Genomic DNA, 27,390 nt, shown 5'->3' with positions numbered 1-27,390 from the left:
AATCAGCTCCTCTTCTTATTAGGATTCCCTCCGATGTTACTTGCTACTTTTCCCTTGACCTGCTTAACATTTTCTCTCTGTTGTTAACTTGTCAGTTTGCTTAATGTGTGTCTCAGCATTTGCCTCAGCACTTGGAGCCAGCCAACCGGCACAAGCACAGAAAGAAAATCCGCCGCTGATTACCACAAAAGGCTTTGAGACCTTTTTTCAAACCGGACGGGCGGGGGAGAAACGGGCAAGCAGCTCCGCGGAGCTACACTGCCCCCTGCAGACCACAGAAACCAAACTGCCAGCAAGCCCGGAAGAAAATCGATCCTTCCCGCTCGGTTTTCGGGCAGAGGACTTATGGGGGATGCCCCTGAGGACCAGAGAAAGAAAGGGAACCTCTCGAAGGGGCCCGGGCCAACCGCCCCTGGACCGCGCGAGTTCCGCTCGACCCGCCCACAGAACCACAGCGAGGCGGGCAAGAAGTCAGGAGGTCCAGGAATATCCGGGGTTGCTGAGGGCTGGTTCTGGGCCTGCCCCGGGGAGCAGTGAGGTCAGTGCCAGTCTCCCAGCCTCTGTCTGCTGGGAGATTTCTCCCGGAAACTGCTTGGAACTCTCCACTGAAGGACTTGATCCGTGATGTCCGGGTCCTGTCCAACCTGGCCCCAACAAGATGGTTATTTTGGGTCACTACCCTGCCCTCTTCTCTGTCAGTCGACTCTGGATTAAAGTCCCTTCCGGACCCACCTTGCAGTGAGCTGAGCAACTTGTACTCTGTAACAGGTGATTACTTCCAGGGGCTTTGCATTATAAATGTGTTATCATGTCATAATCTTGATAGAATGGATGAGTCGTTTTCTATGTAGTTTCCCTCTCCACCCCCTTTCATTTAGTGTCTCATTGTAATAAATATGTTATTGTTGGTTTTCAGTCCGTCGGCCGTGTCCGACTCTTTGCGACCCCATAACTGCATGCAGCATGTCAGGAGGCTTCCCTGTCCTTCACCATCTCCCGGAGCTTGCTCAGACTCCTGTCCATTGAGTCAGTGATGCCATCCAACCATCTTGTCCTCTGTCATTCCCTTCTCCTGCAGTCAGTCTTTCGAAGCATTGCAGGCTGTGTTATCCTCGATCCCAGTGAGCATTTTCTTTCACTCTTCCACTGGGGAGGGGAATGTATCCTGCAAACCAGTGTGCAAGCTACAATGTGACAGCCTTGAGACCTGAACATAGGGACATCTCTGAGGAACCCTGAGAACCTGGAGAACTGACTCTTCCTCTGTGTGCCACAGGTCCCAAAGGCATCAAGTGAGGGCAGTAGTAGCATTTGCTTCTTGGGTGGTGTCCAGCATCAATTACCCAGCAGGATCTTAGCTCGGCACTTGTGCATGTTATGTTATTATTGTAGGTGGCTCAGATGGTAAGGAGTCAGCCTGCAGTGCAGGATAGCCAGATTCAATGGCTGGGTTGGGAAGATCCTCTGGAGAAGGAAATGGCAACCCACTCCATTATTCTTGCCTGGAGAATCCCATGGGCAGAGGAGCCTGGCAGGCTACATTCCAAGGGGTCTTAAAGAATCAGACACGTCTGAGCCACTTTCACTTTCACTTCACGTAATGATTTTGAAGTCAAAACTCACTGTCATAATAAAGTTCTCTTTAAACATACAGGAATTCCTCAAAGATCCGAAGCAAGACAAGGGTGACCACTCCGTGGACTATCATTCACTCAATTCAGGTCAGTCGCTCAGTCGTGTCCAACTCTTTGCGACCCCATGAATCGCAGCAGGCCAGGCCTCCCTGTGCATCACCAACTCCCAGAGTTCACTCAGACTCAAGTCCATTGAGTCAGTGATGCCATCCAGCAATTTCATCCTCTGTTGTCCCCTTCTCCTCCTGCTCCCAATCCCTCCCAGCATCAGAGTCTTTTCCAATGAGCCAACTCTTCTCATGAGGTGGCCAAAATACTGGATTTTCAGCTTTAGCATCATTCCTTCCAAAGCAATCTCAGGGCTGATCTCCTTAAGAATGGACTGGTTCGATCTCCTTGCCTTCCAAGGGACTCTCAAGAGTCTTCTCCAACACCACACTTCAAAAGCATAATTCTGCGGCGTTCAGCTTTCTTCACAGTCCAACTCTCACATCCATACATGACCACTGGAAAAACCATAGCCTTGACTAAACGGACGTCTGTTGGCAAAGTAATGTCTCTGCTTTTCAATATGCTATCTAGGTTGGTCATAACTTTTCTTCCAAGGAGTAAGCGTCTTCTAATTTCATGGCTGCAGTGACCATCTGAAGTGATTTTGGAGCCCCCCTCCCAAAAGAAGTCTGACACTGTTTCCACTGTTTCCCCATCTATTTACCATGAAGTGATGGGACCAGATGCCATGATCTTTGTTTTCTGAATGTTGGGTTTTAAGCCAACTTTTTCACTCTACTCTTTCACCTTCATCAAGAGGCTTTTTAGTTCCTCTTCACTTTCTGCCATAAGGGTGGTGTCATCTGCATATCTGAGGTTATTGATATTTCTCCTGGCAATCTTGGTTCCAGCTTGTGCTTCTTCCAGCCCAGCATTTCTCATGATGTACTCTGCATATAAGTTAAATAAACAGGGTGACAATATACAGCCTTGACGTACTCCTTTTCCTATTTGGAACCCGTCTGTTGTTCCATGTCCAGTTCTAACTGTTGCTTCCTGACCTGCATACAAATTTCTCAAGAGGCAGGTCAGATGGTCTGGTATTCCCATATCTTTCAGAATTTTCCACAGTTGATTGTGACCCACACAGTCAAAGGCTTTGGCCTAGTCAATAAAGCAGAAACATGTTTTTCTGGAACTCTCTTGCTTTTTCGATGATCCAGCAGATGTTGGCAATTTGCTCTCTGGTTCCTCTGCCTTTTCTAAAACGAGCTTGAACATCTGGAAGTTCACGGTTCACGTATTGCTGAAGCCTGGCTTGGAGAATTTTGAGCATTACTTTACTAGCATGTGAGATGAGTGCAATTGTGTGGTAGTATGAGCATTCTTTGGCATTGCCTTTCTTTGGGATTGGAATGAAAACTGACTTTTTCCAGTCCTGTGACCACTGCTGAGTCTTCCAAATTTGCTGGCATATTGAGTGCAGCACTTTCACAGCATCATCTTTCAGGATTTGAAATAGCTCAACTGGAATTCCATCACCTCCACTAGCTTTGTTCGTAGTGATGCTTTCTAAGGCCCACTTGACTTCACATTCCAAGATGTGTGGCTCTAGGTGAGTGAACACACCATCGTGATTATCTGGGTTGTGAAGATCTTTTTTGTACAGATCTCTTGTGTATTCTTGCCACCTCTGCTTAATATCTTCTGCTTCTGTTAGGTCCATACCATTTCTGTCCTTTATTGAGCTCATCTTTGCATGAAATGTTCCCTTGGTATCTCTCATTTTCTTGAAGATATCTCTAGTCTTTCCCATTCTGTTGTTTTCCTCTATTTCTTTGCATTGATCGCCGAGGAAGGCTTTCTTATCTCTTCTTGCTATTCTTTGGAACTTGCATTCAGATGCTTATATCTTTCCTTTTCCCCTTTCCTTTTCGCTTCTCTTATTTTCACAGCTATTTGTAAGGCCTCCCCAGACAGCCATTTTGCTTTTTTGCACTTCTTTTCCATGGGGATGGTGTTCATCCCTGTCTCCTGTACATGTCACGAACCTCAGTCCATAGTTCATCAGGCACTCTATCTATCAGATCTAGTCCCTTAAATCTATTTCTCAATTCCACTGTATAATCATATGCTATGCTATGCTATACTAAGTCACTTCCGTCGCGTTCAACTCTGTGTGACCCCATAGACCGCAGCCCACCAGGCTCCGCTGTCCCTGGGATTCTTCAGGCAAGAACATTGGAGTGGGTTGCCATTTCATTCTCCAGTGCATGAAAGTGAAAAGTGAAAGTGAAGTCGCTCAGTGGTGTCCGACTCTTCGTGACCCCTTGGACTGCAGCCTACTAGGCTCCTCCATCCATGGGATTTTCCAGGCAAGAGTACTGGAGTGGGGTGCCATTGCATTTTCCGGTATAATCATAAGGGATTTGATTTAGGTCATACCTGAACGGTCTAGTGGTTTTCCCTACTTTCTTCAATTTCAGTCTGAATTTGGCAATTAGAAGTTCATGATCTGAGCCACAGTCAGCTCCTGGTCTTGTTTCTGTTGACTGTATAGAGCTTCTCCATCTTTGGCTGCAAAGAATATAAACACTATGTCAGCTTATATTTTATTGTAATTTTAAGTGTCAATGGGTCCGGTTAAAGTTCTCACAACGGGCTCTCTGAAGGGCTCAGATGTAGATTGAATCAGCCACCTGACACAAGGCGAGAAAAAAACAAAACAAAACAAAACCAGCGGCTTCTTGTAGCAAAAGGCTTCCTGTTGTTTTATTAAAGCGCAAGAGCAGAGGAAAAACTGGCCCGGCGACACTGTGGAGCAACACTGCCACCTGCTGGCCACAGAAACCAAAACGCCGCAAGCCCGGAAGAAAATTCATCGTTTCTGCTGGATTTTCGCGCAGAGGACTGGACAGCGTGGATGCCAAAGTTAAGGGGGATGCCCGTAAGGCCCAGAGAAAGGAACGGAATCTCTCGACTGGGTCCGGCCAAACCACTCCTGGACAGCGAGTCCGCGGGACCATAGCAACACGGGCTGGAAGTCAGGGTATCCGGGGAGATCCTGAGCTTGGTGGACAGGGCTGAACTCCGACTGTCTGGCTCTGGGCCTGCGCGCAGCCACCCAGTGAGGACCGTGCCAGTCTCCTGGCCCTGGTCGGCTGGGAGTTTCCTAGGGAACCGCGTTTCGAACTCTCCACTGAACCTGACCGGTGACGTCCGGGTCCTGTCGCCCACTGCCGAAGCCCCCCACGTGCGGGGATGTTACAAGTCCCCTGTCCATTCTCCTCCCTCCCACCCCCGGCCTGTGAACGCGTTCCTCCCGTGGTACACTCACTGTTCTCTCAGGCCTCAGTCTTCTGATCCGTCCTCAGTGCCCACGAAGCTCACCCGGTCACCCCCGGAGACTCTCCGTCCTTAGCGATGTTCCCTTCCTCCCCACCTGAACATCCCTCTGCCCAGGGTACCGCCCCGGGACCACGCCCCTCATGCTGTCCTGTTTCCAGCCTTCCTCCCTGTCATCACCCTCAACATGACGTCCTGTCCTCCAGCTCCTTCGCACTAGTGCCAGTGCACTGATACCACAACCTCCCGGAGATGTCCAGCTCACCGACCACGCGTCCCTTCCCAGCATGCACCAGGCCCTCCTGGATAGGCTGAGCCAGGGCTGGAAGCTGTCCCTGGCAAACACACCTCTCCCCGAAAAACACCTCTTGGGCTCCTTGCACTGGCCTGCCTGCCCACTCCTTGCCTGTGTCTCAGCACCTGAGCATCGAGGAGAAAACTTTACAGAAGTATTTTCTCTTGAATCCATGGCGGGAGTAGACCGCTGTTCAGTTTCATGTCACCTAGCTACACTCCTACACTACACACTAGTAACCTTCCTCCATGCTAATGACCACCAGCCCCACCCACTAATAATTCGTGGAGAATACCGAAGCAACCCCGTGCGATTTCTCAAGTTTCCCAGCCCCGACTGCATGTTTCTGCCCTGGCACTCTGCTGCCCCTCTCCAGGCCTGCTCCTGACTGCACCCAGCCCCTCACCTCTGCCCGGGATCCCATGCCTTGCACCTTCTCAGGGACTTTGCACCTCCAGTTATCATTCCTCTCTCCTGAACCAGCACCTGCTCCCTCTACATCGGAGCATTCCACAGCACAGGGGGAAACCCACCGTCTTCCACCACCCTATTCTGCAGCTACTGGCACATTACCGGTTGCCCTTCAAAGCAAAACTGCTTCAAATTCTGCTGAGATATTCTCTCCTCAGCCCCGTTCCGTGGAGCTTTTGTCCCAGTCACTCCACTGTAACTGGCCTCGTCATGGCCATCATTAATATCCATACTTCCTGATCCCACAGACACTCTTCAGTGCTCATCTTAGCCAACATCTCAGGCACCTTTGGCATATTTGACTCTTGCGTTCTTTATCCCTCTGTTTTTTTATAGTTCAGGGGCGTGGGGCTTATGTGACAACAGCGTCTCCTAGATGTACTCGACAAGGTACACATTCTACACCTGGATATTGTTTGGAAAGTCTTGGGTCAAATGAAAGACAAGCCAAAGGAAAGAGCGTCCCAGTCACAGCGGGGGAATGGCCCACAGAGGCAGTGGCAGGCAGAGGTGAGAGAGCTCAGACAAGGGAGGTGTGACAAGAAATGAAGAGGAACACCAGGGAAAGGAGGGTTCCTCCCCATTCACACTTGGGACTCACAGGGGGCACACTGTACAATGATCCAACAGAGGCTTTGGGCAGAAGGGTGGCTGCAGTTTAGGAATTTCATTTTCTGGAGCTGATCTTGGTTCCTGCTGCGGTGCAGGTGAGATCCAAGGGAGGGCTCTGCATCACCTGTGGCAGAAATGTGGAAAAGGACTGAATCCAGACGAAGCCTAAGCAGGCAATGGGTTAGGGGACCTTGCGGCTGAGAATGAGGAGTGGACGTCCCTGCCCGGGGATGGGCTGGACGATCAGACCCAGATTCAGAGGGGTCTACACATGCCAGAAGGGTGGCTGGGGCTCAGTCAGCCAGAGAGGACTGGGCCCACAGCAAGAGGAGGGAGACAAAAATGCAAGTTTCATCACCCCCACCCACGGGCGGTGCAGGTCAGCATCACCAGGTGGAGCCAGGAGAGGAGAGCACACCCTGCAAGCACACAGCCCGCTACTTCCAATACCGTGCATCTTTGGTTCCTTTCAAGCCATGCTTCTTGAAAGTACAGACTCCAGGACCATCCTTATCTGGTTACCTCTCGATTTTTCCGCCATGTGCCCATCCACACAACATTCCCTTGCTAACGTCTCCCAAGAGCTCCGTGGGCCAACCATAGTACCCAGTGCTGTATTGGCCACAGACACGTTCCGTTTTCAAAACCACTTTTCCTTGGTCAGAGTCTGTGACAGCAGCCCACCCTGGCTTTCCCCATACTTCTCAGGCCATTACTTCTAAGTCTCCTTATCTGTCCATTTACTTTGATCCCCTCCTAAATCTTGGGCTTTGTTTTCCTCTGGTTTCCAATCTCTGCCCTGTGCTCTTCCACTACGTACATGATCCTTGGGTGACCACGTCACTCCCCAGAGCTTTTACCCATCTGACTGGTTTTCATCAGTATCCCCGTGTATGCTGTTGGCTTTTCCTATCACTAAATCTACCTAACGTCTCAGCTGGGCCCCAGGTTCCCCACAGGCTCAGATGTATGGGGCATCTGCACTCAGTTGTCCCATAAGCCCTGCAGGCCTGCGAGTAGCCCCAGGCCAACGTTTCCTGTCTCATGGATGGGCACCGCCATCCACCCAGTTCCTTAAACCACAATCCCGGGCATGCTGCTGGCTGTGATCTTCACTGTGCCATGACTCCCCTGGAGCTGCTCTGGAAAAGGCTGACGTGAGATCTTCCTGTTGCCACAGGTGGGGATGGGTTCCTCTGAGAGGCCCTGTTCCTGCAGACATGCTCTGAAGGTGTCCTGAGCTCGGGCCTTCACCCTCTTTTGGATCTCCAAGAGAACCCGGGCGCTGTAATGCACCTGAGAGGTTGAAAGCCCTGTCTTTAACAAGACGATGAGTCAGGACACAGCAGTGCAAGCCCATCGCTGGGGAATGTGCCAAAGGATATCCGGAAGAGATCCCTAAGGAACGTTTAGGGAGGTGGGTCTTCATGGGTGTGCACCAAACAAGGGATTGCTTAACTGTATTTTTCCCAATAAGCATCCCGTTCCGATTTGGTCTTCATCTGAGCACAGGAGTTAATTTGATAACACAGGAAACAGTTTAAAATGGCAACTGAGCGCAGGCAGCAGATACGCTGACAGCAGATCCTCGTACATCAACATCAGCAGCTACAATTCTCAGCCATCTTTAATCTTTGATGTACTATTCTGATCTGTCGAATGATGTTATCTCCACAGTATTTTAGAAATGTATTCAACTAACTAGGCACAAGGGATCCTGACTAAAACGACTAAAACGACTAAAACAACTAAAACGTACTGAGTTTCACTAACAACAGCAGGGTTTCAACTGTAAAACTTTGGATTCAGGAACACGCAGCAGAGCAAGCACAAGGTCAGTTTTCAAACCAGTATTAATTTGGGCAAGTTGTCCCTTTCCTCAGCCTAAGATAGCGGTCAAGTATAGCGGGTCATGATGAAAACATGCTTTCACTGTAGAGAGGAGTCACACATTTTTGATCTTCGATTTCCTTCTGTAAGAATGGGTTCAGTTTCCACAGCTGCAAGCTCGGCTTTCATAAGAGAACTTTTTCAGATAATGCTCACGCCAGGGCCACATTCCAGACCTACTACTTCAGACCCTCTGGGGATGTCCTGCCAGCATCAGCTCTTCTAAAGCCTCTCCAGCAGAGAATTGATGTATAGTTTAGGTTGAGAAGCACAATCCCATGATGCTTCACCTTTCCTGGTTTTAAATATAATCCTGAACTGAAGAGCCATGTTTGCTACTAAAGCAAATTTTTTTTTAAATTATGTGTCTTCCCTTCTGAGCGGTATTTTGACATATTTATTCACAGCCATATTTAGAACAATTTCAATGACTCAGTGGTGTGTTATGCCCCCAAGTCCCCTTCCTTACCAGACACTCAGGCAGATAGATGGATGGGAGGGAACGCACCTCACTCCTGGCAGCAGAAGGAGGATGGATGGAGTTCCGTTGTCTTGGTTACTGCTCTGCTGAGCATCCCTCCTGGATTGCTGAGATCAGGAAGGGGCAGTCACACCAGGTTAACAGGTATTCCTGTGACCAGAGGCTGCAGCTAAGGGCTGAGATCCGTTACTGAATCTGGGAAATGGAAGCTGGGTCCACGTGATTTGAGAAGGATGGGAAAACAAGAAAGTAGAATTTCAGATGCAGGGTGGGTTCTAGGAGCCTGTCTAGAGCCACTGACTTGTGGTCACACAATGGGCGCCTGTGCGTAAACACAGAGACACACTAGACGTGTGTGCTCACTGGGGATTCCGTCCTGATGTGCACAGCGACTGTCTCTGGAGGGAGCATCTAGCACATGTGGGGGAGGCCGGACCCAGAACGTGGAAGGAGCAGGGCCCTCCTCGTTACAGAAGCAATGGCATATTTTTCCCTCCATGTCTCACTTGGACATCTGCATTACCTTCCTAAACTGCTGTACTGAGGTATAGTTACACACCACAAATCACACCCATCACTTCCAGGGCAGTGACTTTTAGTAACTTCACACAGTGGTGCAGCCACCACCACAGTGCACTTGTGGAACACTGCCAGCACCACTATAAGTTTCCGTGTAGCCATCAGCAGTCGATCCCCAACAGGACCTGCAGGCCCAGGCATCCTCTCATCTAATTTCTGTCTCTGTAGATTTGCCCTTTGTGGGCATTTCACAACAATGGACTCCTGCAGGAAGTGGCCTTTTGTGTCTGGGTTCTTTCACTTAGCACAGTGCTTTGGAGGCTCACCCATGAGGCAGCAGAAAGCAGAAGTTCATCACTTTTCATCCATCTGTGCTCTTCCACTGAATGGCTAAGAATACTCTGTTTACCACTCTCCAGCTGACAGGCTTTTAGGCTGCTCCACTATTTGGAGATTACAGACAGTGCTGCTGTGAAAGACATCGAAGGACAAGTATTTGTGTGGACATGGGATTCATTTCTCATTTCTCCATGATTTCATTTCTTCTTTTGCACGGTGCACAGGCTAGACCCTTCAGTCTGTGGAATAGAGGTGGTTGAAGCAGACCTCCTGTCCTGATCTGGATCTCAAGAGGCAAGCATTCACTCAGACTCTACTAGATGTGATGTGACGAGAGCAGGATGTTTCGCACGGATGTTCTTCACACGGCAACGACGACCCCTTCTATCCCGAGATGGTTGACCGTGTTTATTGATTTAGTTATTTACTTATCTGTCATGAACGGGTCTTGAACTGTGTCAAATGCTTTTTCTTTGTCTGTCAAGATGGCAGGTGGTTTCCGTCCTTCATTACATCAATACGCTGTTTCCCGTAACTGAAGTTGAGTGTCGGTCCAATACTGCCGTCCTGGGAAAGATCTCGCACAGCCCTTTGCAAAATGTTTCTCGATTTGGTTTGCAGATGCTGTGTTGAGGGTGTATGCATCGCTATTCATGATAGATATGGGTCTGTAGCTTTCTGGTGATGGCAAGTCTGGCTTTGGTACTGGGGTAATACTGTGCTTATAGGATGAATTAGGAAATGTTTCCTCCTCCCTCCTGTCTATTCAGGAACAATCTGTGAAGGATGGGTGCTATTTCTTCTTTAAACCTTTGATAAATTTCACTGATGAAACCAGGAAGCCCAGGATTTCCCTGTGGGAAGGTCTTTAAATGAATGGTTCAATATCGTTGCTTGCTACCGGTACATTCAGATTTGTTATTTGGCCACTGCCTTTAAGCCAACTCGCATCCAGTATTCTCTGGCCTGTTGGTTCCTATGGCTCTGTCTCTGGCCTAGATTTGACGTGCTGGACATCTCTGCACATCACAGGATTCTGGCTCCTAGTCTGTAACTGGGGAGAGTATGCTGGCCAAAAGTGCCCCCCAGATCACCAACACCCAAAGGGCAGGTTGGGGATATAAACTTTGAGGTGGGGAGGGGGTGGCACAGCTGATATCTTCATTTACAACCACCTATCCATCCTCCGGGCGCCCTCATGCAGGCTGTGGGTAATTCTGGAGTTGGGACTGGCACAGCAAAGACCCAGAGTACCCTGTCCCCTCCCTGGCCATGGCCATTTATCTACTCTGATCCTTGTCAGTCTTCTTGTCTCCTAGCAACACAACATCACAGGGGATCAGTGATGTACTCGCTAGCACATCTAAGGGTGTCAGATCTCCTCTCTGCTCAATGACTCAACTCTCAAGGGCAGGGACTGGCCATGCAATTCCTCCTCACCTCCCCATCTCAACAGCCAGCCTGGCACGGCATGGAGGGGATGTAACATATACAGTGAAAACCTTCATGATTGGCTAAATGAGAGACTGTGGATGGCAGGATCATCCTGGGTTGGCTGCTGAAGTGAGCCCATCACATCCCACCCTGGGGAACTTGTGCCAGGTGGGGATGACCATCCCTGCCCCAGTGCACTGTGGCTAGCATCAGTGACGTACCTTATCCAGACTTAGTGTGCCACCAGCTGTGGACAGACACTGAAGTCACCAGGTCTTCTTACTTCACCCCAGCCTTTATGGAGGGTACAGTTGGGCATGCTCTGTCAGCAATAAACCTGCGCTCATATGGCCTATTAGTCTATGACAAAGGAGCCAAGAACATCCATCACAGAAAATGCTGTCTCTTCAATAAATGGTTATGGAAACCTGGACCCCTTTCTTCACAACATTCAAAAATAAACCACAACCATAGAAGATTAAAGACGAAATTGTTAGACCTTAAACCATAAAGCTACTAGAAGAAGACGTAGGCAGTACGCTCTTTGACATAGGTCTTAGCAATAGTTTTTTGACATGTCTCCTCAGGCAAGAGCAGCAAAAGCAAAAATAAACAAATGGGAGTTCATCAAACTAAAAAGCTTTTACACAGCAAGGGAAACCGTCAAGAAAAGAAAAAGGCAACCTGCTGAGTGGGAGAAGATATGAGCAAGTGATATACATCGGAAAACAGGTAGATATCCAAAATAGCTAAAGGACTCATAGAATGTATTGGGAAAAACACCCAAAACCTGATTTTAAAATGGGCAAAGCACTGAATAGACATTTCTGCAAAGGAGAGATACAGATGGCTAATGGACATATGAAAAGATGCTCAACATCTCCTCCTCCGGGATTAGAAAATCACGACCACAGTGAAGTACTTCCTCATACTTGTCAAGTAGCTGTTATTAAAAAGACAAGTAAGAAATGTTGGGGGTGAGCACAGCGGCCGCCCAGGCGCCCAGGGCCGGGCTGCGGTGGCGGCGGCGTCCCCGCCGGGCCTCGCTCGCGCTCCTAAAAAAAAAAAAAAAAAAAAAAGAAATGTTGGGGAGGATGTAGAGAAAAGGAAACCCTCGTGAGGTGTTGGTGGAAATGTATATCGGTGCAGCCACTATGGAGACAATGAAGGTTTCCTCAAAAACTGAAAACAAGAACTACCATATGATCCAGCAGTTCCACTTCTCGGTATTTTTCTTAAGAATAAAAGAAACACTAGTCACAAAACATATATGTGCACCTCTGTTCACTGAAGCGTTATTTACAGCCAAGGGGAGCCAAGATATGAAAGGAACCTAAGTGCCCATCAATAGATGAGTCAAAAAGGAAGAAATGGTACACACACACACACACACACACACACACACACACACTCACAGTGGAATATTACTCAGCAATAAAAAAAGAAAGAAATCTTGTCACTATCGACAACATGGATGGACCTAGAGGGGGTTATGCCAAGTAAAACTAGGCACACAGAGAAAGACAAATACCACGCAGTTTTATCTACATGTGGAACCTCAGAAATAAAGTAAGAGAACACGGGAAACAAGACAGAAATAGATTCAGAGACACAGAGAACAAACTGGTGGTTACCAGAGGAGGAGGGAGTAGGGAGATGTGTAAAACAGGGAAGGGATTAGGAGATACAAACTTCCAGTTATAAAATAAGTCATGGGAATGGAATGTACATACAGGAAATATAGTCAATAACCTTGTAAGAAATGTCTGTGGTGACACAAGGTAACCAAACTTATCGTAGCAATTCATTTCATAATGTTTAAAAATATGGAATCACTCTGTTGTGCACTTGAAACAAATATAATATCATATGTGAAATTTGGGCCTCCCCAGTGGCTCAGTGGTAAAGCATCCTCCTGCAATGCTGGAGCTGCAGGAGGCGTGGGCTGGACTCCTGGGTTGGGAAGATCGCCTGGAGGAGGGCACGGCAACCCACTCCAGTACTCTTCCCTGGAAAACCCCATGGACAGAGGAGCCTGGCGGGCTACATTCAGGTGGTCGCAAAGAGTTGGACATGGCTGATGTGACAGCATGCACACACGCATGGCAACTTTACTGAAGAAATGAAGACTGGGGGCTCTGAATGGAGGATGCCAAGGTGTGTGGGTCACTTTTCCTCTGGCGGCCTATGTGACTCTGAGCAATTCCCCTAACTTCCCTGTCCTTTGCTTTCTCACCTCATCAAGTAGGATTGAAATCTTCCAAAATGATGGGTCTTTGAAGGAGGAGTAACTAAGGTGACAGAAAGAAATATATGGAATGTGGTCTGATACCTGGTAAAGGATGAACAACCTTGAAATGCCATGTTAGCCCTGCTTAACGTGCCCACACTGACTAAATTCATGCCTCTGAGTTTCAAGAAGAAAAGCTCCCTTGGAGCTAGGGGACAAGTCCTGCAAAATGGGTTGAGCTCTGAAGCTCTCTGATGAGATCACCAGTTCAGACTCCAATAAATATACCTGTTCTCAAGTGCCTCTGTCTGCAGAAGACTCCTGGGTTTCTGCAGAAATATAGCTCTGGGGGCTATCTGAGAGCACAGGCTGACAGACAGCAGAATTTATTTTCACTTCTGAAGAATCTCACAGGCACTTGCTGGCTACAAAACATTGGGCTCTGAGTGTGGGGAGGAAAAGTACATGTCATCACTCATGTCTCCTGTAATGAAAAGGGAAGCTATTTGTTATTAGGGGAAAGACGTTTGTGAAGCACAGATCTGAGAAAGGTCTTCTATTCAGAATACATAAGGAATTTTAAAATTGCAGAGGACAAAATGTAGTGAAGGAGGACAGATCCTTGTGCCAGGGGTTGGGGTGTGGGAGGGGAAACCAGAAGGGGCAGCACCTGGGCGTTTTTAGGGTGATGGACATGGCCTGTGTCCTGGTCGTGGTGGTCATCACTGGAATCTCTCCGTGTGTCACAGCTCAGAGAGCTGCACACCCAAAGACAAGCAGGCCAGGAATTCCCTGGTGGTCTGGTGGTTAAGAATGTGCCTGCCATATAAAATCAATACACAGAAACCCCTTGCATTCCTATAAACTAATAAGGAAAAATCAGAAATAGTAATTAAGGAAACAACCCCATTCACCATTGCAATGAAAACAATAAAATACTTAGGAATAAATTTATGTAAATAAACAAAAGACCTGTATACAGAGACCTATAAAAAAAAAAACTGCTGAAAGAAATCAAAGATGACACAAATAGACGGAGAAATGTACCACGGTCTTGGATTGGAAGAATCAGTACAGTGAAAAGGACTCTACTACCCAAAGCAATCTATAGATTCATCACAATCCTGATCAAACTAGCAAAGGTATTTTTTCACAGAACTAGAACAAATAATTTCACACTTTGTATGGAAACACTAAAGATTTCAAATACCTAAAGCAATCTTGAGAAAGAAGAATGGAACTGGAGGAATCAACTTTCCTGACTTCAGACTATACTACAAATCTACAGTCATCAAGACAGTATGGTACTGGCACAAAGACAGAAGTATAGATCAATGGAAGAAAATAGAGAACTATTATCCAGAGATAAATCCACACACCTATGCACACGTTATCTTTGACAAAGGAGGCACAAATATACAATGGCATAAACAAAGTCTCTTCAACACATGATGCTGGGGAAAATGCTCAACTACGGGTAAAAGAAAGAAACTGGAAGACTTTCTAACACCATACACAAAAATAAACTCAAAATGCATTAAAGACCTAAATGTAAGACCAAACACTATAAAACTCTTAAGAGGAAACCATAGGCAGAACACTCTCTGACATAAATCACAGCAAGATCCTCTATGGCCCACCTCCCAGAGTAATGGAAATAAAAACACAAATAAACAAAAGGGACCAAATTTAACTTCAATGCTTTTGCACAATGAAGGAAACTATAAGCAAGGTGAAAAGACAGCCCTCAGAACGGGAGGAAATACTGGCAAATGAAACAACTGTCAAAGAATGAATCTCCAAAATATACAAGCAGCTCATGCGGCTCAATACCAGAAAAACGAACAACCCCATAAAAAGTGGACAAGAGACCTGAACAGACATTTCTCCAAAGACATACAGATGGCTACCAAACACATGAAGAGATGCTCAACATCACTCATTATTAGAAAACTGCAAATCAAAACCACAATGAGGTATCATCTCACACAGGTCAGAATGGCCATCATCAAAAAGTCTACAAACAATAAATGCTGGAGATGGTGTGGAGAAAAGGGAACCTTCTTCCACCGTTGGTGGGAATGTAAAGTGGTACAGCCACTGTGGAGAGGAGAACAGAGTGGAGATTCCTTAAAAAACTGGGAATAGAACTGCCATACGACCCAGCAATCCCACTGCTGGGCATACCACCCTGAGGAAACCAGAAGTGAAACAGACACATGTACCCCAATGTTCACAGCAGCACTATTTACAATAGCTAGGACAGGGAGGCAACCTAGATGTCCAACGGCAGATGAATGGATAAGGAAGTTGTGGTACATACACACAATGGAACATTACTCAGCTATAAAAAGGAACACATTTGAATCAGTGCTAATGAGGTGCATGAACCTGGCGCCTGTTATACAGACAGAAGTAAGTCAGAAGGAGAAAGACAAATACTTATATTAATGCCTATATATGGAATTTAGAAAGTAGGTAGCAATGATTCTACATGCAGGGAACCAAAGGAGACAGAGACGTACAGAACACACTTTTCAACTCGGCAAAAGAAGGCCAGGGTGCGATGATTTGAGAGAATAGCAGTGAAACATATACATTACCATATGTAAAACAGATGACCAGTGCAAGTTCAATGCATGAAGCAGGGCACCCAAAGCTGGTGCTCCGGGATAGCCCAGAGGGATAGGGTGGGGAGGGAGGTGGGATGGGGGTTCAGGAGGGGAGGACACACGTATACCTGTGGCTGATTCGTGTTGATATATGGCAAAACCCATCACAGTATTGTATAGTAATTATTCTCTAATTAAAATGAATTGATGATTAAAAAAATAAAACAGAAGCCCCCTGCCAATGCAACGGGGCAGGCGTTCGGTCCCTAGTCCAGGAAGACTCCACGTGCCGCAGGGCAACTAAGGCTCTGTGTGTCACAACCACTGAACCCACCTGCTCCGACTACGGAAGCCGCAGAGCCTAGAGTCCATGCTCCGCAACAAGAGAAGTCTCTGAGATGAGAAGCGCATGCACCGCCACTAGAGAGTAGTGCTCCTCCTCCACAACTAGAGAAAGCCCTCGTGCAGCAACAAAGACGCAGTGCAGTCAACAATGAATAAATAAATAAGAAGAAAGAAAACCGGGCCAAGCTTACTGTATGTTCATTTCAAAAATCCAATGGTAGATACAGAAGCAGGTGCATCTCTCTATATCCTTTGAATGATCATATCTTGAGTGAAGCTAACAAAAATTACATCACAGGCTATGTTAAAACTTTAGATCAGCTTCCCAGGCACTGCTCTTTTCTAGAGAGCTACTTTTCTCAGAGAACTGTTACCTAGGAACTTTAGTCACCGGAACTGAGGCCTCCACCACATTCCAGGGCAGAAAGCAAAAGACATTAGGAAGACACGGTTCAAATCCTATGAGTTTATCAGTTGCCTGTGACCACTGGCTAGGATGACCACACATCCCAGAAAGAGTCTCTTCACATTTCAGTAACTGAAACCTGTATTTCAACTACTTAGTTCAGTTCCTTCAGGCCACTGCTGTGCCCTTAAACAAACACTTGGTGTGAAACACTTGGAAAATGACCTTAATCCAATTCACTCCCAACCTGTTTTCACATGTCACAAGGAGTCTTTCACGATGATATTTCCTCATCTAGAAAGCCAATTCTCAGATTAACAAAAGAATTCACACACACACCTTGTGAAGAAATACTGAGATTTTAGAAAGTGACTCCCAACTAGCCCATGGTTCATCACTCTTTTCTCTCTTCTCCCTCCATCCACTCTGAGAAAGGAATATTTGGCCATGCTGTCTGATTTGCCCACCAAGTTGCTCATACCACACACAGGATGTTGTTACAAGTGAGCCTACACACAAGACATTGACACCAGCCAGCCCTACTGAAGTCGGCTACCTGGGAGGCAGGGAGGTGCCCGGGGCAATAAATTCATCATCTCATTTCCTTCATCACCCTACCCCATTTCATTCCCTGCAATCACTTGGCCCAAACGAATACAGATCTCGAACCAAATCGCTGCATAAATTACCACTGCCTCAAGTTTCCTTCGTCATCTCACGTGGCTTCTGAGGCCAGGAAACAGATTTTACTTGAGATGAGTAAAGCTAGAGAGACAGCCCATTGGCCAGAGATTCTGTTTGGGAGGTGATGTCTCTCGGTGTACTCTTTACGACCCGAAGGACCAAGGGCCGCCAGGCTCCTCTGTCCAGGGGATTCTCCAGGCGAGGATACTGGAGTGGGTTGCCATGCCCTCCTCCAGGGAAATTTCCCGACCCAGGAATTGAACCCAGGTGTCCTAATTCCCCTGAACTGCAGACAGATTATCTACCACTGAGCCCCCAGGGAAGCCCATGACGAACCTAGACAGCATATTAAAAAGCAGAGACATCACTTTGGTGACACAGGTCTGCAGAGTCAAAACTATGGTTTTTCCACTAATCATGTAGAGATGTGTGAGTTGGATCATTAAGAAGGCTGAGTGATGCTTTCGAATTTTGGTGCTAGAGAGATGACCCTTTAGAATCCCTTGGACCGTAAGGAGAACAACCCGGCCAATCCTAAAGGAAATGAACTCTGAATACTCACTGGAAGGACTGATGCTGAAGCTGCAAAACTTTGGCCACCTGATGCGAATAGCTGACTCATTGTAAAACATCCTAATGCTGGAAAAGATCGAAGGCAGGAGGAGAAAGGAGGAGACAGAGGGTGAGATGGTTAGATAGCATCGCCAACACAATGGACATTACTTTGTTCAAACTCAGGGAGATAGTGTAGGACAGAGGAGCCTGGCATGCTGCAGTCCATGGGCTCGTTAATAGTTGGACACGACTGAGTGACTGAACCACCGCCACCACCACCCTACCTTTGAGCTTCCCTAAGGTGCCACAGCCCCACTCTGAGCAGGGCTAAGAAGCTTTCTGTGTCTGTCAGTGGTAAAGGCTGAGACTCAATGTCTTCACACTCTCAGCGCCCCCTGCTTAGGGCTGATGGCGGGTCCTTAGAATGCTCATCACTCCCTCCCAAGCTCAGACCAGGGCGCCTTCTCACAACAGTAATGGAGCAACCTACCCTGGTACAGAATTGGGAGTTGGAGCTGTTTACCCCTCAATGTGTTTTCTCCCTTTACATTCACTTCCACATTTCTTCCTTGAGTCACTGAATCCAACTCCACTCATCCCCAATGGGTTCCTGTAACAAGCTGCACCTGCATCTCTAGCCCATCTCTAGCACCACATGCACAGGGTGGGTGCATATACCCCCTGTGCTATGTATCTTCTTTCTCCTTTCTCTTCGGAATCTGTCGATTCCCAGAAATCATAAAAAAGGCTCCAGATCGCCCACAAAGAGGCTGGTGCTGCAGGGGAGGCTGTGACTCTCATCCACAGCCTGGGTCAAAGCAGGACTGTGTTATAAGCACTGCAAGCTGCCCCACTGCATCATGGGAGCCAAAAGAGCAAAGGTCTGACAGTCCTAACACAGACATTTCCGTGCATAGAACACCAGTGTCTTCCTTGGGACCTGTAAGCTATTGTTTGGTTTGGTCCTGTAGAGTCAGTGACCTTTTTCACAATGCTTGCAGGCTTAGCCAGCCTTCCATCCGGAACTCTCTACTCCCCACAGCCCCCCACCTACTGTACCAAAGATATTACTTCTGACTTCAGTGCGCCGATTGGGTTTTCACCTGGCAGGGATACCCACACAACTTTTTTATGCTGAAACCTCAAGATACCTGAGGAGAACAAGTCTTCAGAAAGTCCATTTTTCAATTATAATAGAAAAACTGCCTATGTAACCATGAAGATACAACACATTAAAATACTAATAAAATGTTATTTGGAAATTATCTAGAATGTCACACTTAAAAGGAAAAAACTTAGTATGTGGTCTACTGCCTTCCAGGTTTTGTTCTCTGCATTTAAGAAAATTACGAGATGGGGGAGGTAATGTCTTCATGATATTGTATCTGTGGTTCTATCTGTTTATCACTATAGTTATGCTACTTTCCATAATAATGAGGGTGCTCCACTAATGTTGGTCAGAGGAAACACTGTTTAGACCTCAGTATGGACCAGGAACTGTTCTCTGTGATGTGTGCATGTTGACATGACACCTCATGGTCTTTCATTCACCTAGGAGACACTGTGTTCAATCTATATACCGATCCATAGTAATGTTTCATGCGGATGGAGAGGTTGATCTGCCTTTTGATCCAGAGTACACCAGACACTGCACTGTATTCCAGATTGGGGGTAAGATATCACACCTGGCTGTTTCTCTCTGGCCTGGGCACCAATCTGACTCAGCTCTTGCCAGCTAGGTGACTTTGTGCAGATTCATTCACCCATTAATGTCTATGTGTCTCTGCTCCTCAGCTGCCGAAAGGGATGGTAACAGTAAAAATGCTTACCTCACAGTGTTGCTGCTGCTGCTGCTGCTAAGTCACTTCAGTCGTGTCCGACTCTGTGCGAGCCCAGAGACGGCAGCCCACCAGGCTCCCCCGTCCCTGGGATTCTCCAGGCAAGAGTACTGGAGTGGGTTGCCATTGCCTTCTCCGCACAGTGTTGCTATGAGTACTCAAAGCCTTCATTACGCGTATACGTACAGAGAGCTAAGCACGGTCCAGAGGGGAGCTCTTCTTCTTGTGTCTCTTCACTTCTGTTTCCGCTTGTACTAGTAGCCCCCTGTCCCTGCCCCCACGCTTTCACCTCCCCCACCCCCACTCTGCTCTCTCTCCCCTGTGCCCCTGTCCTCAGACTCTCCCTCCCAAAACACAGCTGAACATCTCCTCACGATTTACCCCAGAAAATACCCATACCATCACCCTTGGATTAAACAATCACGAATATTAGCAGAAAAGATAAGAAACACAATAAACGGGCAATGCTAAAACTACACAAGAAATAAGGCATTACTGATGAAAGTCTGACTCCTAATATTTTCATATCTTCATCAGAGTCAGATTTTCAGAATTTGATATACAAGAATTAGACTTGATAAAACAATGGCAGAAAAGGCAATGCAACGTGGTTCCTTAAATAAGACCTAACAAAATGGGGGCACATGGTGTGTTCACGGGTTGAGAAATTCAATATAATTAGGATGTCAGTAGTCCGCATACAGATCCATCAGTTTCATACAATTCCAGTCAGAAATTCCAGCAGGACTTTTTTGTACATATAGACTAATTGATGATAAAATTTCTGTAGTAAGGCAAATGAACTAGAATAGCCAAATGATTCTGAAAAACAATGTTGGAGGATTAACACTAACCTGAAATTTACTTTGCACCTTCAACCAAAAGTTGTAAGCAACTAGGTGTCTATGAAGAGTGAATGGATATAGAAAACGTGGTGACACCGGTCAGAACGGCCACCATCAAAAACTCTACAAACAACAAATGCTGGATAGGGTGTGGAGGAAGGGGAACGCTCTCACTCAGTTGATGGGAATGCAAACTGCTATAGCCACTGCGGAGAACAGTGTGGGATTCCTTTAAAAACTGGGACTAGAACTGCCATGTGACCCAGCAATCCCACTGCTGGGCAGACACCCCGAGGAAACCAGAAGTGAAACAGACACATGTACCCCAACGTTCACTGCAGCACTGTTTACAATAGCTAGGACATGGAAGCAACCTGGATGTCCAGTGGCAGATGAACGGATAAGGAAGTTGTGGTACATATACAATGGAATATTACTCAAGTATAAAAAGGAACACACTTGAGTCAGTTCTACACAGGTGGATGAACCTGGAGCCTGTTATACAGAGTGAAGTAAGTCAGAAAGAGAAAGAGAAATACTGTATATTAACGCATATATATGGAATTTAGAAAGACGGTACCAATGACCCTACATGCAGGGCAGCAAAGGAGACATAGATGTAAAGAACAGACTCGGACTCAGTGGGAGGAGTGGTTGGGATAATTTGAGAGAATAGCACTGAAACATGTACATCACCATATGTAAAATAGATGACCAGTGTTAAGTTCCATGCATGACGCAGGGCACCCAAAGCCGGGACTCTGGGACAACCCCGAGGGATAGGGTAGGGAGGGAGGTGGGAGGGGGGTTCAGGATGGGGGGATACGTGAATCCCTATGGCTGATTCACGTTGATGTATGACAAAAACATCACAATATCGTAATTACCCTCCAAATAAAAGAAACTAATTTTAAAAGAGGAAATGTGGTGATATATACAATGGAATATTATTCAGTCAGAAAGAAGAAAATTCTGCCTTTTGCAACAACATGAATGGACTTCAAAGGCTTTATGCTAAGTGAAAAAGGTGAAAGAGAGAAAGACATATATTGTATCTTCTCATGTATATGCAGAATCTAAAAAAGTCAAACTTACAGAAATAAGAGTTTAGAATGGTGGTTTCTGGGCCCTGGGGAAAATGTTGAATACAGGGTACAAAATTACAGGTATGAGATGAATAAGTTACGTGGATCCAATGTATAGCATGGTGAGTATAATTAACAAAACTGTATAATACAGTGAAAGCTAAGAGGGTAGCTCTGAGATGTTATTTCCTCAATGTTTTTAAAAAGGATTATGTGAGGGCATAGAGTGCCAACCCTGCCATGGTAATCGTTTTGCCAGATATGTGTGTACCAAACCATCACATTGGCATCTTAAACTTACACGTTATATGTCAATAATACCTCAAAAAAGGTGGAAAAAATAAGAGAGTCCTGCATGTTTCTGGTGGGAGAGCCCTCAAGCTATATTCTGTGGCCCGCTGACATCTCCCCATCATTCTTGAACCTTCCCTTATTACTGACATGACAAGGTGAACCAGGCTCATTTATCCTTTCCTTCCTCAGCCTGGGAACCCATCATTTAGTGGAGAAAGGTGTTCAGAAGCTAGGATCTGGGGACTGGTGTAATTAGTGCCATTGGAATGTTGCTGTTTCCAGTAACTTGGGAATACATGTGTGTACACAATCACACACACAAACACGTAGACACACATCTATAGTTATAGATCAGTCTAGCCACATATGCACACCTATCGAATACAAGAAGTTTGCACGGAGACCTTTAATTCCAGTAGAATTCCTCACAATTTGTTCTAGTTTACTTCCTTTCCATATTGCAAATTCCCTTTTCCAAAACTGACAGACGTGGCTCTCAGCATTCTTATGTATTTGCCGAGTTGATGAATGCCAGTGCAAATAAGTGATCCTTCCTCCACAAAAAGGTCCTCCTCACAATCTATGCAGAACCATCCCTGGCCCTTGACTTCCACACCTCACTCAAGCTTGAATGCATGAAGCAGTTAGCCTCCTTCCCACCCAACCCCCAGGGATATCCTTCTTTCCACCTTGAGCTCTGACTCTCCAGGCAGGGATGCCCCTTTACACATACACATGCCTTGCCTGGCAACACCTAATGGCTTTAGGACTGACTTGCTCAGGCACAAAAAAGGGAAGGGAAAGAAAGGGTAGGAACAGGAAAAGGTGAATATGTCCTAATACAGTCAGCCAATCAACGTGAACTGGGCCAAACCCAAGCAATGTGATGAAGCCAGCCGTGTTTTTTTTCCCCCTCATTGTCCTCCAACTTCCCTTCCTGTCTCTGTCCTTTGCCCCAGTTCCTTTTTCTTCTTAAGTCCTGCCCCCCATCGAGAGTACCAATGTTACGAGGCATGATTCCCACATTATAACTGATCTCTGCTGCTTGGCTGACATTCAGCATGACATCCCTGCAGCTAGGACACTCAAACTCTCTCTCTCTCTCATGATGGACCAGAAGGCTTCACTCCTAATTTCAGGGATAGGTAGGAGAGACGGTACAGGCCACATGTTGGAGCCTTCAGTCCTTCATCTGTGAAATGCGGATGATCACAAATTGTGGGCAAAACAGAGACAGCAGCAACCAGACCCCTTTCAATGAGTGCTACATGCCAAACCTAGTGCATCACAGGACTGCTTGACATTCAGGAGCACGCCAAGTAGATTTCCATGCCAGGACAGTTGCATTTCTTGTTCCTTCTGCCTGGAATGCTCTTCCCTTAGGTAACCCCACAGCCTGCTCCCTTACTTCCTCCAGATCTCTGCTTACTTGCCATCTTTCAGGGAGACTTTCCCTCATTTCCTTGAATAAAATAATAACCTCATACCTACATATACCCTTTCCCCTGATCTAGCATTATCTTTCTTCACAGCACCTGCCACCCTTGATTTATTTACTGTCCACCAAGTCTCCGAAAGGAGACTTGGTCATTTCTGTTCTGTCCCAAACTTGTCCACTAGTGCTCAGATTTATGGCAGGTGCTAAGAAAACATTTGCTGAAGGATAGTCTGAAGCCAGGCCCTTTGCAAAGAATGCTAACACGCACAGGTACCCTGCAAGACGTGCACTGGCCCCCCTGTATTAATTATGATACATACTGAGATTCCAGGAGACAACTGATATGCTCAATAACACACAGTCTGCATGTGAGTTTCAAGGCCTCGAAATCATGTCTGCCAGCTTCCAAACCCTCAGTTCCCAGACAGAGAACTCACAGCCAAGAACATAAGAGGTTTTATTTCTGACACAAATACTCCAAGCAGCTCAGATACCCAGAGACACCAAAAAGAGCTCACTGAATCTCTGCACAGAGAGCACATAACTCGTCTCAGACTCTCAAACACAAATGAGACCATAACCATACACACTGTGACAAAGACCCTCCAAACAGAACAAAGTCTTCAAGACGGAAACAAATGAAAACTGCAGACACTTCACATCATGGAGAATCACTCTCACACCACTCGACACTTACCGATCTAATACAAAAACCCTAAACAGAAAGACAGAACTTTTAATAACTCAAGAACATCATATAACCTTTAGATAAAGTCCCCAGACAAATGGAAACCCTGCACCCTGTGCACAGATCCCCAAGCAGCTCATAGTTTACACCTTCACACAAACCCATCCTTAAAGCAGCTCAGAGACATCACAACTTAGGGCCCAGAATCAAAATTTCAGAGCTCTCACAATCTCAGGTGCACACGCCTACACAGAGATCTCACACCCAGGGACTGAAATGCCAGAAAGCTCCAAAAATGCACACCCCGGAATACAGGGACATGCATCCTAGGGGCTCTGTACTACGGCTCCCAAAAGCCACTCAGATCAAATATCCCACCACGCACAACTGCGCCCAAAGGCTCAAGGAGATCAAATGTACCCGAACAGCACCTGTGTTGTCACACGTAGCGATACACAAGCCCAGGCTCCCTGACACAGGTGACCCTCCGGGGAGAGACAGCAAACTCAGAGACCTCTCCCTGGACATGAATTGCATGCATTTCTGCGAATAACCGTGCGCTGCCACACGATCCAGACTGAGCGAGAGCTGAACAAGACTGAAACGCCGTCACCGTGCACAGCCAGCGACTGCGCCAAACCTAGCCACTAACCAGGGTAGATATACGACCCCTTCCGGAAAAGCAAAAAAAACCTCGCAGAACAATTGTATGCTCTAAAAAGCCGCACAGGGCAACAGGCCTCTCGCCCTCAGCTTTGGCTCTGCGGTCCCAATGCCTGTAACAGCCAGCCAGCCAATTGGAACTGGGCAGGAGACGAAACAGGGCGGAAGTCGCGGGACTTCCGGCGCCTATTCGCGCCCTGGAAGAGCTAATTCCGGCGATCACGCGGTGACCAATCAATGCCCAGAACGCTTCCGTGATGCTATACCCAGAACTGGCTGCCCATCTCGCTCCGTAGCCGTCCCCCCTCGGATGTAACCATGTAGAAACGAAGGGGTCGAATTGGAAACGAGACGAAGACAGTTGAGGCTTAATAGCGGTGTCCACTCGGACTCAAATGCAGCGGGAAGACGGAATGGAGCGAATGGGGATGGACCCAGTGATGCCACCAATGCCTCCGCTAGGAACTCTGGTCGATGCCTGACGCGGTGTAAAAGTACTCTTTGTTGTCATACGCCCCCTCGAATGGTACCTTCCAGAGTGGGTGGTCTTTCCGCTACCCCTTTGTGGTACACCCCAGGACAGAAGAGTTTCATCTCGCGCGCCTCTTGGTGGTGAGACTGGGGAACAGCCGATATAGATGCTGGTGTACAATTAGCAGATGATCAAGGGTGGAAAGGCAAAGTTAGGATGAAAACCCCGCCGACTGCTGCAATCTTGGCCTCAGAAAAATGTCTTCATAGATTGAAGATTACTTCTCTGTAGTGGCCACTATCGTAACAGAAAGCATTGAAAGCATTTCTCTGTGCTGGGCATTGTGCTTGTTTGTGCTTTCCTGTTTAATACAGAATAGGTCTCAATGGGGAAAGCCAGCCACAGTCCCCCAGCGCACAGGGGACAGAAAACTTCAGACTGGGATCTGAAGGTCTGGAGTGGGGAAGGCCTCTGTCGTTGACTGCGAGTAATATGTGAGAAGGACAACAGGACTTTCCATTCTGTTAGGAAAGGGGTCAACTCCGAGGGGACCCAAGGACACCGTGTAGGTGAGATAAAGACCATGGCTTTGTCACCATCTTGTCATCCCTGAATATGTCCCTAGCAGAATCTTCAGCCTGTTTAGCTATGCCTCTCTCAACAAGTTCAAATTTGCTTTTTCATTCCGACATTCATTCATCCTCTCCACGGTTTCTGTCAAGCACAGCTATGTGTGTTAGGAAAGAGAAAATCAACTTTGGATTCATGGAACTTACATTGTGTTGGGGTCATACAGCCCCCAAAGATAAGTAATTTATCAGGTGTTCATAAATGCTGTGGTTAACATTAAACCGGGATAGTGAAATAGAGAAAGGGGATGATATCTAGAAAGAGTGACCAGGGAAGTTCCTTCTAAGATTGTGAGATTTGAGCAAAAGCCTAGAGGAGATGCCTATCTGGGAGAAAAGTATCCCAGACAGAGTTAAGGCCAGTGGAAAAACTGGGGAGTGGAACTCAGTGTAGTGTGTATAAAAAGAATGAGGAGGGCTATGTGACTGTCACAGCATGATGGAGGGAGAGCCAGGAGACCCAATGAGAGCAGTGATGAGGGGCGGGTCCCCTAGGGCCTTCTGGCCATAGTGGGGACTTTGACTTGAGCCACAGGAGGGTTCTTACCAGAGAAGCCCCCAGGGTTCTTTCAGAGGCCCAGATCACCCAATGCTTGTTGAGGAGCTCTAGATTCATCCCAGGAAAACCACAGACCCTCTGCAGCTGAACATGCCTTTCCTGGAATCCCCTACACTCAAGGGGAATCCCCCCTACTGCTCCCAGTGAACAACCGTGTCAATTGATGATACCCTCAGGAGAGACAGAGGAAGGACCCTCACGGTATGAGTGAGGTCACGGTCAGTCTCATAAAGGCAAAGAGGGAGGATGTAACAGGCACAGAGATGGCAGGCAGACAAACAAAGATGGAACATTGGACAGGGACAGAGAGACTATTTCTGTCAGCAAAGGATCCCCAATTAGCACCCACATGTGAGCCCCCAGCCCTGCTACTGGATGATGTACCTATCTCTAGAGGAGAAAATAAACTGATTCCCCTGCCCCCGCCCCTCACCCCCCAACCAGGGACTGTTTCTAGAAAATGACTCAGTTGCCCATGGCCTGGGTCTTAATTATGCTCCCTTGGCACACATCAGGGTCCTCTGCCCTGATCAAGACATGGAGATGTTCCAGTCATGGGGAGGCTCATGCTGTACACAGGGTCCCTCACAACCTGTCCAGCCCTGTCTGCCCTCCTGCTGACCTCAGTGCCAAGGAGTGCTTGAATGGGGGAAAGAGAGGCATGGATCTCTGCATTTGTGGTGGAGCCTCATGCAAATTGGTGAATGTGAGGTTTCTCCCCACCTGCTTGGAGGCTCACCTCTGTATTCCACCACCATGTCCCCAGGGAATGTGCAGATTACATTCCATACATCAGGTAAGAAGCTGGGTGTGTGAAGGGGAGACACAGAGACATATCCTGACAGTGAGACAGTCATGGGGTCCTTGGGGCCCTGTACCAATGCCTCCCTCCCCCACTACCTGGCCAGGGTTCTGCTGAGTCTTCCCTGCCTCCTCCAAGGAGCCCAAGCCTGCATCCAGTTCCTCCTGTCCTCATGAGCCGCGACCTTCCGTCTGCACTGGGCCTTGGGCTCCCATCTGCAAATGATGGCCTCTT

At 47.2% G+C, this 27,390-nt stretch overlaps 1 long non-coding RNA gene across 1 annotated transcript; it reads right to left on the bottom strand.

Moving 5' to 3' along the window:
- Positions 1-341: 341 nt before the first annotated feature.
- On the bottom strand, positions 342-26,764 carry LOC139182074 (uncharacterized). Its single transcript, XR_011565638.1, has 2 exons — positions 4,963-26,764; positions 342-4,202 (listed from the first exon to the last, which is right to left on the bottom strand). It is a non-coding gene; the product is annotated as an uncharacterized lncRNA (long non-coding RNA).
- Between the last annotated feature and the right edge of the window lie 626 nt (positions 26,765-27,390).

Source organism: Bos indicus, unplaced genomic scaffold (assembly GCF_029378745.1).
Source record: "Bos indicus isolate NIAB-ARS_2022 breed Sahiwal x Tharparkar unplaced genomic scaffold, NIAB-ARS_B.indTharparkar_mat_pri_1.0 scaffold_72, whole genome shotgun sequence".
In the NCBI taxonomy this organism is placed as follows: domain Eukaryota; kingdom Metazoa; phylum Chordata; class Mammalia; order Artiodactyla; family Bovidae; genus Bos; species Bos indicus.
Note: the sequence above shows the minus strand (reverse complement) of the source record. Positions and strands in the feature narration are given on the sequence as shown.